Genomic DNA, 15,985 nt, shown 5'->3' with positions numbered 1-15,985 from the left:
CAGATGCATCAATAATACACCAATTGATGAAATCGATAATTTATTTATAATGAAAATATTAACAAACCGAATTTGAATAATAGTAATAATAGTACTATATAAATTTTATTACCAACTTAATATCTTTTTTTTTTTTTTTAAATAATCGTGCATGTATTAATTTTTAAAGAAAAAAAAATGATTAGAAAAATACGATTACTATTAAGTATTTTACTATTTTACAAAAAGTTAGAACCAATTAAAATATAAGACGCGATTGTAGTAAAAAACTAAAAATATATTGTAACACTTTTAAAAATATATTGTAAATTTTGTGTTATGTAAAATTTGTGCGCGTTTATTAGTTATCACAGCTTTTGATGTCCCACGTGATGGCAGTCGAATTCCACGTGGCAATCATGCACCGCGGGCCCATGAACTTTTCCTAACAGTCACAACTCACACGCATTGGGTATTGTTCGGTAAAGTCGACTTCCAACAAGCTTTCATATTTGTGTGCTACGTCCAAAGAAAATTACTACATTTTTGTATCTTAAAATTTTCAGAGTTATACCATGTTTTAGTTAAAAATAAAGAAGAAATTACATAAATGGATCATGTGGTTGACAAAAAAAATATAGACATTTTAGCAAACTCCAACAAAGGACCGATAGACATTTTCATGTTTTGAAAAAAGATCAACGACAATTCTTACAATATTGAGTTATCAGATCATTAGAATGTGCGAAAATAAGTGTTTTAATTGGGGAATATGACTTATCAAGGTAATTAACTTTTCGGTATGTTCACATCTGGGTAATTATTTTTTTTTTGTACATATGTAGGTAACAAACTTTTTGGAAATGTTCACATATGACCATTATGACCTGCTATAGCAGGTTAAATCCTAGATGTGAACTCTTTCAACAAGTTTGTTACCTAGATGTGTACAAAAAAAATAGTTACCCAAATATGAACAAAATGAAAATTAAAAATTAAATTACATGAATGGTCCCTGTGGTTTGGGGGAATTTGTGGTTTTTGTCCCTAATTTATTTTTTTAACTTAAATGGTCCCTACTATTTATTTTTGTTGCGCGTTTGGTCCCCGTCTTACCTAAAAAATACTATTGTGCCCTTATTAATTTATTTTTTTAATTAATTTTCTTATCTATGTGTTTATTTTATACATATTTAAAAAAATTAATAGACCACACATATTTGTATCTCCTCGGATGATCTCTACTGTTTATTTTTAATTAATTTTTTTTAACTTGGATGATCCTTACTATTTATTTTTGTTACGCGTTTGGTCTCTGTCTTATCTAAAAATACTATTTTTCCCTTATTAATTTTTTAAATTAATTTTCTTATTTATGTATTTATTTTTTATAAAAAAATTAATATACCCCACATATATGTATCTTATCACCGTAAACCTGAAATCACATTTGAGAAATTTAATTTGAGTCTTACCATTCACCATTTTATCTCTGATCCTCCCCATCTTCTATTTCTTTTCCATCTTTAGTAACATCAACGTCTTCACCGTCCTTTTTTTTGGTACTTCAACTCTGGAGAACCAACATCATAACCTACTGTCTCTTCATATTTAGTGGGTTGTAGTGTTGTTTCGACGGAGTTGAAGGGCCGAAAAAAGAAGTGATGATGAAGACGTCGATATCACTAAAGATGAAAAATAAATAGAAGTTGAGAATGATGAAAGATGGGATGGTGAGGAGATACAAATATGTGAGGTCTACTATGTGAGGTCTACTTAAACATATAAAGCATAAGTACATAAACAAGAAAATTAATTAAAAAAATTAATAAGGGTACAATAGTCTTTTTAGGTAAGACAGAGACGAAGTTCGTAACAAAATTAAATAGTAGGGACCATCCGAGTTAAAAAATTAAATTAATTAAAAAATAAATAGTAGGGATCATCCGAGGAGATACAAATATGTGTGGTATATTAATTTTTATAAATATGTAAAAAATAAACATAGATAAGAAAATTAATTAAAAAAATAAATTAATAAGAGCACAATAGTATTTTTAGGTAATATGGGGACCAAACGCACAACAAAAATAAACAATAGGAACCATTTAAGTTTAAAAAAATAACTTAGAGACCAAAACCACAAATTCCCCCAAACTACAGGGACCATTCATGTAATTTAATTTTTACTTTTCGTTTTGTTCATATTTAGGTAACTATTTTTTTTGTACACATCTAGGTAACAAACTTATTAAAAGCGTTCACATTTAGGATTTAACCTGCTATAGCAGGTCATAATGGTCATATGTGAACACTCCCAAAAAGTTTGTTACCTACATATGTACAAAAAAAAGATAGTTACCCAGATATGAACATACCGAAAAGTTAATTACCTTGATAAGTCATATTCCCTTTTAATTGTTTGGTTATTCCCCATAAGTGAGATATCAACCATGAATAGATAAACTCCATATTCTAATGTCTGAATTTTCTTTTTCTAATTTATAGGGGAAAATTTACAATAACATGAGCCCAAAGTATTATATTAAATATCTCACAAACTATGTGTTAGTTAAAATAAAAATGAGAATATAAACTAATGTTCTTAATGTAAAATTATATCAAAAATTCCAAATAAAGTCCAGTTAACTTGAAATAGCATCCGGGTCGGACCCCCGCTTTCGGGCTGTTTGGTCTACAACTCTACCACTCTACTCAAATATGCATGATATCTGCAGAGTTGAACTTGGAAACAGGCCCTGTTACGTCGGCCCATATTCTTTTAGCCCAAATTCGCTAGAGGCTTCTACCAATGACCTATTTGTATAAACTATATATAGAAGTTTTGAACACTATTGTTTCTAATAATCATGAAAATAACTGCTAAATAACTACATATGAGCTTTCAACAAAATATATATTAAAAAAATCATTATATTTGCAGTTTGAAATTTTCTAATTACATAGAAGTTTTGAACTCTATTATTTCTCAACTTTGGCTTTATTCCTATCATTTTTATCCCCCACATCCCTTATAATCATTCATTCTTACTTTTTTAATTCATTGAATAATAATTTATATTTTCATCATATCAATTGACATATATCACGAAAAACAAGCTTAAAACTCATTAAGAACAAATTAAAAAATAATAATAAACAAGTTTGGATCAGACTACTTCGAAATTCATGAACAATTTTGAAGCTCGTCATTAACATTAACCGGAAAAATTATTTTTGAATATGTTTTTCTCACCGAAAAAAAAAAAAACATATTTGAAAGTAAAAATCCTTTAACTTTAGGGTATTTTAGTCGATTCTCAATCACATGTTTATAAATCTTATAAAATGTATTTTTTTTTCCATCAATTTTTAAAAGAGAATAACATCACTGTAAATAAAATGAAGTCTAAACCTATTTTCACAAACACATTACTAGATCTAATGTTTAGATCTAAAACTAAAAACATATCATATCAAAATATTACATCTACAAAACTTCATTCTCCCCTCTTTCATCAAATATATCAACCCCTACCTCTACTTCCTACTTCCGACAGATTTCCACCGCCACCACATTCTATCAGCGGCTTTCCACCATCACCACCTACCTTCGGCGCCATCAACGACCACCATTATCTTCCTTACAATCGTTTATCTCCTTTTCTACATCACATCTCATACATATTCTTCGTTGATTACATAGATACAAGAGTAAATCTTTGTCGTCGGCAGCGTCTTTACTACTGATGGAAACCTCCACCACCACCGCACTCTTACTACTCATATGATGTTGCTCTGGTGACATCTCCATCTTATCTCGATCTTTTACTCTCGATCTCCGTTAAACACCATCAGATCTGTTCAGATCTGGTGCACCATCTCTTTTACATCTGGTGCACCATCTCTTCTACGAACCGATGCTTCCCATCATCAACCTCCAAGAACCTTTGTTTTCATCATATCTAAAGTGTGCTTCTCTAGATCTACGATCTCCTGTGATAGATCTATGATCTTCGATGTTAGATTTACGATTTTCGCCTCAAGATCTACTATTTAAGACTTCAGATCTATGAGTTTCAAGGAGATTGAGTGACCAGATATAGAACCTCAATCAACCATCACCACCGTTGTCTTGTTACTTTGGTGAAACACCGCTAACTCATCTTCATCTCTCTCTTTGATCTCTGATGAAACACATCAAATCTATGCATCAGGTATGTGGATTGTTTTGATTTTTTCTTCTGTTAAGTTGTGAATTTGATATTTTAGTCTCTCATTTTTTGTTTAATTTTGTTAATCATAGTTTTTCTGTTATTAAGTTGTGAATCCATGTTTGTTTTCTTATTATTTATTATATTTGCATCAATTTTTTATTCCCACTATATATCTTATAATTGTTATGTTATGAAGTGAATTTAGAATATGTCTTACTATGTTAGTGTTTTCTTAAATCATGTGAATTTTAGTTTTTTTAAGCTGTGAATTATGATGTTTTAATGTTTCGACTATTGTTTAGTTCTGTTAAACTAAGTTTTAACTGTGAATGAGTAAACTAATATGTTTTTAAGTTGTAAATACTATGAATGAGAGTCTTGAATTGTTTTAATAAACTGTGAATGAGTAAACTAATATGTTTTTAAGTTGTAAATACTATGAATGAGAGTCTTGAATTGTTTTAATAAACTGTGAATGAGAGTCCTACAATGTTCTATTAAACAAAGAGAATTTATGTGGTGCACACAAGGTATTTATGAAATGATTCAACAAGTGAATAAGACTCCTACACTACTTTATTAAGCTGTGAATTAAACTCTTGAAATGTAAGTTTTAATTTGAGAATATGATTGTAATATAAATTTTTTGTATTAAACTTTGAATGTATAACACTGAACTGTGAATTTTGTGTATCAAGATGTGAATTAATTGTAATAAACTGTGAATTGACAATATTAAACTGTAAATTGATTGTATTAAACTGTGAATTGACTATATTAAGTTGTGAATTTTCTGTGAATTCTTTGTTTGCTTCTGAAATATGAGATGAAAGAAACATTATACACATATAATTTTATCTAATTTTGAATAAAGTATACAAAATTTAAATTGTAAATATTTTTGTAAATAAAATTTGAAAGAAATACTAGGCTAATGATATGAATGTATAAATGTAAGTTTTAACTTGAGAATATGATTGTGAATGTATAATTTTTGTGCATTAAACTGTGATTTTATTATATTAAGTTGTGAATTTTGTATACTAGACTATTAGTTGACTATATTAAGATGTGAATTTTTAATGAATTTTATGTTAAATATATATATATATATATATATATATATATATATATATATATATATATATATATATATATATATATATATTAATTTTCTTGTGAATATATTTATTTTTTGTGTTGTAAAAATATATTAGTTTTTATAACTATTTTGAATTAAACTCTGAATAAGTGAATTAATTAGTTTATTTAAATAATGAATGTAGTATTTAAGTTGTTAATCAATGATTTTATATATAGATCTGATTTGAAAGGAATGACGGTTGCAACAGTAACACAGGTGGCTGGTGATGACATGTGATAGTAGTTGGTGATGTTGGTGGTAAAGTTTAAGTTTGACTTCTTTGAATATGTGAAATAGTATATATAATGAAATGTATTATGTTATACTGTGAATTTTATGTAATAAATTAAAAATGGACCGCATGAAGTTCTATATTTTATATAAATTATAATGTTAAAATATGAATGAATGTATGCATAAAAACACTAAATTGTGTATTATGGAATTAAGATTTTTATTAGATTGTGAATATGTTATTTTAAACTGTGAATATATCTTATACATAATATATATTTTTTTAAAATCTACAATTCAGAAAAAAAAAAAAAAAATGAATTTCTCAAGGCATAAATCTATTTTTTATTAAAATTTTATATATTTAGCTACAAAACTAAAATGATATGTATTAAAAAGTATTATTAAAGAATGATAACTACAATGTTTGCTTTATTAAGCTATGAACACAACCAGAAAATATCATTGAATTTGGTGTTATCCAACGGCGGTCCAACGATGGTCTGACGGTTGTCCAACGACAAGTTACAACTAGTTGTAAACTAGGGAATTGAAAAGTTTGCTTAATATTCTATTAATGTTCGATTTGACCATAATGTCCTTAATGAAAACATTTTTAAAAAATGGTTCTTAGGGTTGTTAATCTTTTTTGGTTCTCATAAAATTATATGTGATTTATCATGCCACAGTCCTATTGACAAGTGTCACAATTGTACAAATCCTCATTAAATTATATGTAATTTATCATGTCACATGTCAACCTATTAATTCTTCATATTAAATTTTAAATTTTAAATTTCTCACTCTAATTTCATTAAATGAACAATTGATTATTCATTTCGAGTTTCATACTCTACTTACATTAAATTAATAATATTAGAATAACAAATAAAATAATATATATATATATATATATATATTATATAAGATGATATAATTTCAACTATTTATTTAAATCAACGATTATAATTTTATATAACCAAAAAATATCTCTTAATTAACAATTTATTTGAAATAATTGATTGATAATTTTGAGTTTTTTACTATGAAAGTTTAATTAATTTTATAACCATGATTCTCACGGAATATATATATATATATATATATATATATATATATATATATATATATATATATATATATATATATATATATATATATATATGGTTAGGTTCAATAGAAAACCATAATTATCCTAGAAAATTTTAAACTGTTAGAGCATGTTTTTTTATCAAAAATAAATAAATAAATAAATAAAAATTAAAATAAAAATATAGAAATCCATAACTTTTTATCATTTTGCCTATGATATCAAATTCGATAAAAAAATCGTCAAATTCACAGTGTAAAGCTGTTTCGATTCACAGTGTGAATTTGAATTCACAATTGAACCCGAAAAATATATAATTTATCTTTTAGCATTCACAATATGAAGTTGTGAGTTTAGAAATTTTTAGTTTTTTTTTCAATAAATAATAATCTCTAACACTTGAAGAAAAAAAAATTGGTTCTTTGAAGAATCAATAATTATGGTTCTCTATTGAACTTTTTCATATATATATATATATATATATATATATATATATATATATATATATATATATATATATATATATATATATATATATCTTAGTTTTAAACTTAGACAAGATTACAATCCTTTAAATCAACCTTTTATACTAACTATGTTTAGACAACATTATCATAATTTAGTGTATATATTTAACACAAAGTATTAGATATAATTTAATATACAATAGTCTTTTACGTAATAATACTTATTTTTACGATTATCATGTAATAATATCACATATAATACATTAACAAATATTCCAGATAATACACATTTAATTCAAATATAAACTTTTAACAGATATTTAATACATTTTAATAATTACTTGTGTTAAATCGTGTTTATGAAAGTAACTATGCACTGACCTGACTAAGGTGAAAGACTCATGGGAAAGTCAGATCCTTGATTGACGCTTCCGATTTCCCATTAAAATTACCTAAATACGGATATTACTAAGCCTTAGTATTCGTTCGTATATATAAAGTTTAATCATTATAACATTTTTCTCAGATTAATCAATGATCCTAATGTAACATCCCGAGATTTGGTAGGTATTTCCGAACCCTCTTCTATCATTACCTTGTTATTTATAGTCCTTGGGGTTGGAAGTGATGAGCCAAGGTAAGTTTAAGGACCAAGTTTGCAAACTTGGGCCAAAAGGGAGTACGTTGCGCGTACATAAGAGTACACTAAGCGTATTAAAGTCCGCCTTAGTATGATGGGCATACACTTGTGTATGTTGGGCGTACTAATGTCAGGGTGAAATCCTAATATTTAGGGTTTGGGGCCTATATAAGCAACATTAGGAGCATCAAAACCCCCTTACCTCAGCCTCCACAGCTTACATTCGTCCTCCCCAAACCCTAACCTTTCCTTTATGTGTTTAAGCTTATTTGGTGTGTTCTTGAGTGCTTTAAGAGGAAGGTATTTCATCAAAGTGTTGGACAAGAAGATCAAACTTGTAGATCTGAAGTAAGCTTGTGGTCAAGAAGCTCCATAAGGTATAAAGTTCCATACTTTATGCATGTATGCATAGATCTCATCATTTTACTTTATTAGAATCTTTTCTTGTCCCAAAAGCCATGAGGTGGTGCATGTTGTGATTTGGACGAAAAGAGTTGTCCTTCCAGACTCTTGAAGGGACCTTTGAGTGATAAAAATGAGGTCCCATTAGCTGTATGTATCCCATGCAAAGAGAAATAAGGTCTTAATGGATTAAGACCAAGCATTAAGAACTTTATGGACGTCCAAAGTGATAAAGTTCATGACTTTATGGATCCTAGGCATGTTAGATCTCTGGATCTAAAGTTTGGGCTTAAGTGCTTAAGTTATTAAGCACTTAATAAGGTTTTGGCAAACTGTAGAGTACGCCCAGCATAAATCCAATACGCCCAGCGTACTGGGTCAGTCACCCTGATGGTGGTCAACGACTGGACAAGTACGCCCTGCGTACGTCCTATGTTGGGCCTTTGACAAAATGGACTTCAGATTTTGGGCTGTTTATGGGCTAAATGGAAGTGGGCCTTCGTTGGACCTTGTAAATGAGATATTTTGGGCCCATTAGTGATAGTGGATCATGGGTTTAGGCCTAATTAGGGAGTTGGGCCCAATTTAGTAAATTAGGCTGATAATGGGCTTATTATGTGGACTCTCAAGTCAAGGACTGGGTATTTGGGCCTTGACCCAATTTAGTCAAGAAGATCATGTTGGGTATTACTTCAGTATTTATTGTGTAATAGTTTGGGATTCCCGGTGAGCCAACAGTCATAGATTTGCAGTACTTCAGCAATACTTGCAAGGTGAGTTATCCTCACTATATCAACAGGGTCTAAGGCACCAAGGTCGGCCCTTTATGGATTGTATCTAATTATGGCATGATATGTTTAATGGTTTGCATCCTGGTAGTTAGGATGGGGTTATGTTTATGCTTAGTGACCTGGTTAGGTCGGTGTCCTGGTTATAGGATGGTATTACGTGATATGCTGGTATGATCTGTTAGATTGGTATCCAGATAGATGGGATGGTATTATGTGTTATGTGGTATGGTCTTTTTGATCTGTTCGTTGTCTGTAGACTGCTAATGATTATATGTTATATGTGCACATGTTTGTTTGGCGGTTGAGGCTTATCTGCTTTGTACGAAATACAATACACCTGGGCATTCCAACCTATTGGTTGTGGGCCGTGAGTATTTCATCTCGAAGATGATTGGACTCATAGTATGTGGGCATTCCAACGTGTTGGTTGTGGGCCTAGGGGTATTCCATCCCGAGGATGATTGGACCCATAGTATGTTGGCATTCCAACTGATTGGTTGAGGGCCTGGGGTATTCCAACCCGATGGTTGACTGGACCCATAGTATGATGTTTATGATTATATGTGTATTGTTGTGAGTATGAGTATTTTGGGGGAACTCACTAAGCTTTTGAGCTTACATTTTCAGTTTATTGTTTCAGGTACATCAGGGGATCGCGACAAGGCAAAGGCGTGATCGTACAACTCCTCATGTTTTATTTATGTTTCTGGGAAAAACTCTAATATTGGACTATTTTGAAAACAAATTTGTAATAACTACTGGTTTTAAATGTTTTGAGAAATTTTTAAATTGGCTTGAATTTTATGGGTGTTACACCTAAAAGAATACCAACTTATAGCTGATAAGGAACAACCAGATAAGATCGTATTGGAGGTAGGATCCGTTTGGTATACTGAGATACACTGTTTGGAAAAATCCACTTTAAACACCTTACAAATCTAGCCTAGACATCACTCCTGTAAGTAGATCGATTGGTATAACGAATAGTATTACTGATAAATCTTATTTGTAAGTTCATAATAATGACAAGAAACATAAATATAAGTCATACTTAAAGTACGATAAGCATAACTCAACTTACAGGTTGTTTAGCGAAAACTTTGGAAAGTCGCAGACAGAACTTTGACTTTAAAACTTCTTTTCGTCGGGCTCTCTGACGTCGTAGAACCTCGCTAAAGTACTCTAAAAACTAAGAAGAATGGGACATGAATGAAGGGAGAAATCTAGAGAGAGTCTGAAGAATTTGAGCAATAAAATGAACTAGAATTGGGTTTGTATTTATAGACTTCTAGACATAGGGCACGCCTAAAGATTAAGGACCAAGTTTCGCTCATTTCTTTCACATATGAGCTCCATTTTTACGTTCTTTATATCCCTGACTTTGTATCCACGAGTAATACAAATTTCATTCATAGTCCATCAACTAATTCTCATTGTATTTTAAATTTTTTATAAATCTGTAAAGATTTTGTCGCGTCTAAAAGTAGGGACCAATTTTCACTCATATTTTTTGCATACGAGCTTCATTCTTGACGTTCTCTATACACACGGATTCGTAATTTCATAGACATCAACTTTCAAGTAGATAGTTTTGTCTAACAAGCGACCAGTCTTTATTTCGTACTCTATGACACATACTAATGTGCTTTGTTGTTACGAAAAATTATAACTTCCTCATACGAAGTCAGATTTAGGTGTTCTTTTTATGTACACTTTTGTATTCACGATGACTTCGACTTTCCTTTACATTACTTTGGATAAAAAACAACCCGACACACATTATCGTATCGGGTTGAACACGAAACTTAGATAAATCATAATTTTCTCGTACGAAATCAGATTTAGACGTTCTTTATATCCACAAAATTGTCATCGTGACTATTACAACTTTTCGTTAAGATTATTTACCCTAAATAATATTTTATTTAATGAAATTTGTTGAATTTATAATAATGTTTTATACAAATACAATAAGCCCTTAATATTTGTCCATAAAACATGCACGCAATGTATAAATATCATTTATATAACTCGTATCACGTATGACAATCCTATCCAAGGATTTAATTGTTCAATAAAATGAATACTCATAATTCATTATCCTTAAAATGTCTATCTCGAATTCGCGGACGTTACAGAAAATAACCATCTTTTTTGGTTTTTGAAAAATAATCACATTCTCCGGAATGCCCTCATTTTAAAGTGTGTTCATAATCCATATTTTTTTTTTCTTTTATTCCTAGGAAGGTTAACATTTTAATTTGGAAAGTGTTGAGAAATAGAATTCCAACATCTTGCAACCTTTCTAAATTGGGGTTGGATGTCTCTTCTATTACGTGTCCTTTATTAAGCTAGATGTTGAACAATTAGATCATCTTTTTCTTAAATGTGAGGTTGTTGCGAGAACGTGGAATGTCGTGTTTAAGTGGTTGGATATTTCTCAACCTCACTTCACCTCGATTGTTGATTTATTTGTGTGGATTCACCAAGTGCCAATCTTTATGAAAAAAGAAAGTGTTGGTGGATGTGGTTGTGTGTATTGTTATTTGGCATATTTGGAGATTTAGAAATGATAAAGTTTTTTGGGTGCTATGATCAGTCAAAGTGATATGTTGGATTATATTCGTTAATTTTCTTTTATTTGGTTTGCAAATAGAAATACAAAGTGTAATGTAGGTAAACTTAATTGGTTTAAAAATCCTTTAAACTCTTTGTAATTTTCTCGTTCTAGCTTCTTGCTAGTCTGTGTTTTTTGTTTTCTTTCAATATATGGTTGGCTACTTCTAAAAAAATATGTTTCAAATAGAAAAATATTAACATTGAACGAAATTGGAAAATTGATGTTCAATTTGGAACAAAAAAATAGAGTATCAAAATTGTAAACTTAGTGTCATAGTTATTGAAAAAAATTAAAAGCTTAGTGTCTTTTGTTTCAATTTTTCAATTTTGATACGTTATCATGTCACATCAACACCACATAACTAAATAGTGTCATGACATTATGTTATGTCAGTAAAGACTAACACGTCATCTTGTCGCATTAATGGGGAACTTGGTTGAAAGATTAAATAGTCAGCATTGCAAGAAGTAGCGACTATATTATAAAAAAATTTATCAAAATTGAATTTTGTAAAAACATGACTACTTTTGTTTAATTTACCTTAAGTAAGAGGTGTAAAGTGTGCATTCCAGCGAAAAAAAAACATTTTTCCTAAAATTGATAGGAATCTTACAATCCTCGAATCAATGCATTGATGTATTTGTTAACTGTACGGAAACTAACTTAATGATGATACATATAGTAGACTACTTTGACACATATTCCCTAATAGATAGAATAATATAATTTTTTTAGAGCGATGAGTTAGTATATTTTTTAGATTGAAACCGAGTCCTCCTTTCTAGAAACACTTTATTAGACATCATGCTAGCCAAGTTGGTTAATTAGAATACTCTTCTGCTTTAGCTTCTATGTATAATCGACCAAACACAAATGAATGTAAAAAAAATCATCTATGAATAGGGACTTGATAAAGAATTTTACATGAGGCACCAAAGATATTTTTGTGTATATTTTCAGTAATGAAAACAGTATACATAAACCTAAAAAATCATTATATAGGTTGAAGAAAAATTCCTTAAGGGTAGATGGAGTGGATTATTCTCAACCCATTCAACTCACTAACATGTCAACTCCATGTCATTTTTTCTCTCTCTTTTCTCTTCCATCTTTTTCAATCCACAAAACATGAAAATGATATATTTTTCCAACCCATTCAACCTACTCAATTAAAAAATATATAAAACTATCGTTGTACAAGTCTTTAAGAATGAAATACAACTAAAGCAAAAGGGAGAGAGAGTAAAGAGAGACAACTTTGCAGGGTGAAGAACCTATATATGAACATTGGAGTGGTACCAATCATTTCTCAGAGTCGTGAGTTCGATTGTACCGCCAGTACCACTAACACAAAACCTCCAAACCGCCACCACTCCGTACATCCTAATGATATCATCAATAACTTGATATTATATTTTCAAATGACTTATCTAATAACTTTATATATATATATATATATATATATATATATATATATATATATATATATATATATATATATGCAAGTTTATTCAAAATATGATGTTATTTTATGTTTTTATGTATATCACATAATCATAGTACCAACTTATAAGCAATGTATTAATAAGATAAATAATTTCATGTTTAAAATAATGATTAGATAGAGTAGATATTAAATTATTTATTAAAGTGAAAATGCATAATGGCATTTATATAATGACATTTATATAATAAATTAATGCATTATATAATAAATCAATGTATTATGTTATAAACTAGGAATAAGATCCATGTATTACATGAGTTTATTTAAAAGAAAAATTAAATATGAAATTTTAAATATTTGAAAAGTTTGAATTTATAATAAAAATTAGAAAAATATTGAATTATTAAAACTAGAGTGTTTTTTTCTTTTTTAAATTTAAATAAACAAACAAAGAAAACTAATGAGGCTTTAATTTAGAAAATTTAAAATTAGAATGAAAGTTAATTAATGAAATTGATATGTACTCCTATTATTACATTTAAATCTCATATGGAATTTTAAAAAATAAAAAAAACCACAAAATACCATGTGAAAAAAATTTAATTGAAAATAACCATAAAATGATATGTGGCTAAATCAATAAAAGCATGACATATAACAAAAAAAATTTCATTTATTAGAATAGATTTTTGATAAGTTTTGAACATTTTCTACTTTAATAAATAAAAACAATTTATGGCACTTGCCACATTCTCTAAAAGATGATATATTTATTAAAAACATTGGCTCACAAAACTTCTATAATTTATTCATTTTGGTTGGACTACCAAAAATAACCATTGATAATTTTGATTTTTTAGTTGAACTTTTTCGAAGTTATGTTAAAGGTAAAAGTGAATAGGCGTGGTAAATTATTATTATTAGAGACTTTGTTCCAATGATCTCACTATATATCGAGACCCTTTGACGTTATACAAAAGTCATATTTTGTTTTCTAACTAAACCTCTTTTTTTAAAGAACCGAAAAAGAGAAATTTTCATATCATCAAAGTTTTGAATTGTATAGAAAATAAAACATGAAACTAACTTGGTTAACCGAATACATGCTTCTTCTATAGTTGTATTTGAAAATAACTAGAAATCCTTTTTCGAATTATTTAAGGTTTTTAGTAATAGTCTGAAACAACGTTTTGATTGGTGACGGGTCCCTGTTTGTATAGGAAGATCAAATAAATGGGTGATGGGTAGGTATCCAAATTTTATCAGGTCTAGAATGATTCATTTCGGATCAAATATTGTTTCTTAAATACCTTAAAGTTTTAAGTTTTAGTATCTTCTTAAAATACTAAAGAAAATATAGTATTTTTATAAATATCCCTAAATAAATTTATTATAGTGGTCAAATTCGATCATAGTAAAGTACAAAATCTAATAGTAATAAAAAATAGAAAACCAATTACGTTTTCCAACCATTATCCCATGTTTACGAACACCGTTTCATTTAAAAAATAAACTTATGGGCTATAAATTAAATAAATCAATGTTGATGGCTCTTCATTTCATTACGACATTTGTTAGCACCCTCATTTGTACTTTCGAAAATATATAAAAATACTAAATTTAAAGCATCTAGGACAAACGGCAGACCTTGTGGTTTTCTTAATTGAAATCAAGTCAATTTGAGGAACATAGCTGGACGTCTAATCTAGATGGTTATGAATTATGATAAACTCATGAATCATTTTTTTTTTTTTTTGAAGGATTAAGGATGAGTCGATGCGGACAAGGCAACAAATTTTATTAAAAAAATATTAACAAGAAGCCAAAACATCAAAAAACAACAAACATAGGGTTTTAAAGTCATCTCCGGTTAATAGTTTTTTTACATAGCATTACAACATTAAAAAAAAAAAAAAAAAAAAAAGATTTTGTGACAAACTTGTCAAAAAAAAAAAAAAAAAAAAGATTCTCATCTTCGGTTTCAATGTCGCAAAAAATAAAGCATTTTGAAAATTCCAAATATGTCACCTTACAGAGAAAAATATACCTTCCACCCAAATCTTAGTTTTACTAGATGGACAAAGACTCATAAACCAAGAACACCAATATGAAAAAGAAAGCAAATTGTGTACATCAAGTCCCCACCAATGAAAAATCTACATCTGTAACTCCGAGGCAAAGCAACAAGAGAAAAACAAATGACTTGAACTCTGCAAAGCGGAATTACATATCGGACAGTGTAATGAAGGCACATCTAACCCACGTCTATAAAGATTAACTCTTATGGAAAGTTTATCCAGCGACAACCTCCAAGCAAGCACATTCACCATGATATGAATCACCCAACACTACCTAAAGTTTTGAAAACAAGAATGCAAAACAAATAACCAAGATAACTCTTTGATTAATTGGAAAATCACTCAAAACCAATGTTTTACAATCTGTTCTCATAATCATAAACTCGATTATATATATATATATATATATATATATATATATATATATATATATATATATATATATATATATATATATATATATATATATATATATATATATAGCCTAACATACCAACTTGTATTAGACTAGGAAACTTATGATCAACTTGCTATAAACTAATCTTTCCATAAATTAGATTGCTTGAACCCCAAGACTTAGGATTCCAACAATCACCCCCGAATCTCTAAGTCCTTCTAGAGAATTCTTCAACCCGATCCGTATTTAAAAAATGGATTCGTCACTGTCGTCACGTTCCAAAAAATCACCGTCTTGTAATTTTTGGAGTCATTCCGGACATTCAAAAGCAAAGTGACCCGGTTTGTCACACCGAAAACAAAGCACCTTAGATCGATCCTTATCCCTATTTTTCCGATTCTTGCCACAACAACAATTACAATTTTTGCAATCAGAATTAGAATTGGACAGTTTATTGGGCCGATTGCTTTGAGAAACCC

The sequence above is a fragment of the Lactuca saligna genome, chromosome 9 (assembly GCF_052625555.1).
Source record: "Lactuca saligna cultivar CGN05327 chromosome 9, ASM5262555v1, whole genome shotgun sequence".
NCBI lineage: Eukaryota > Viridiplantae > Streptophyta > Magnoliopsida > Asterales > Asteraceae > Lactuca > Lactuca saligna.
The sequence above is the reverse complement of the archived record's forward strand: the minus strand, read 5'-3'. Positions refer to the sequence as shown.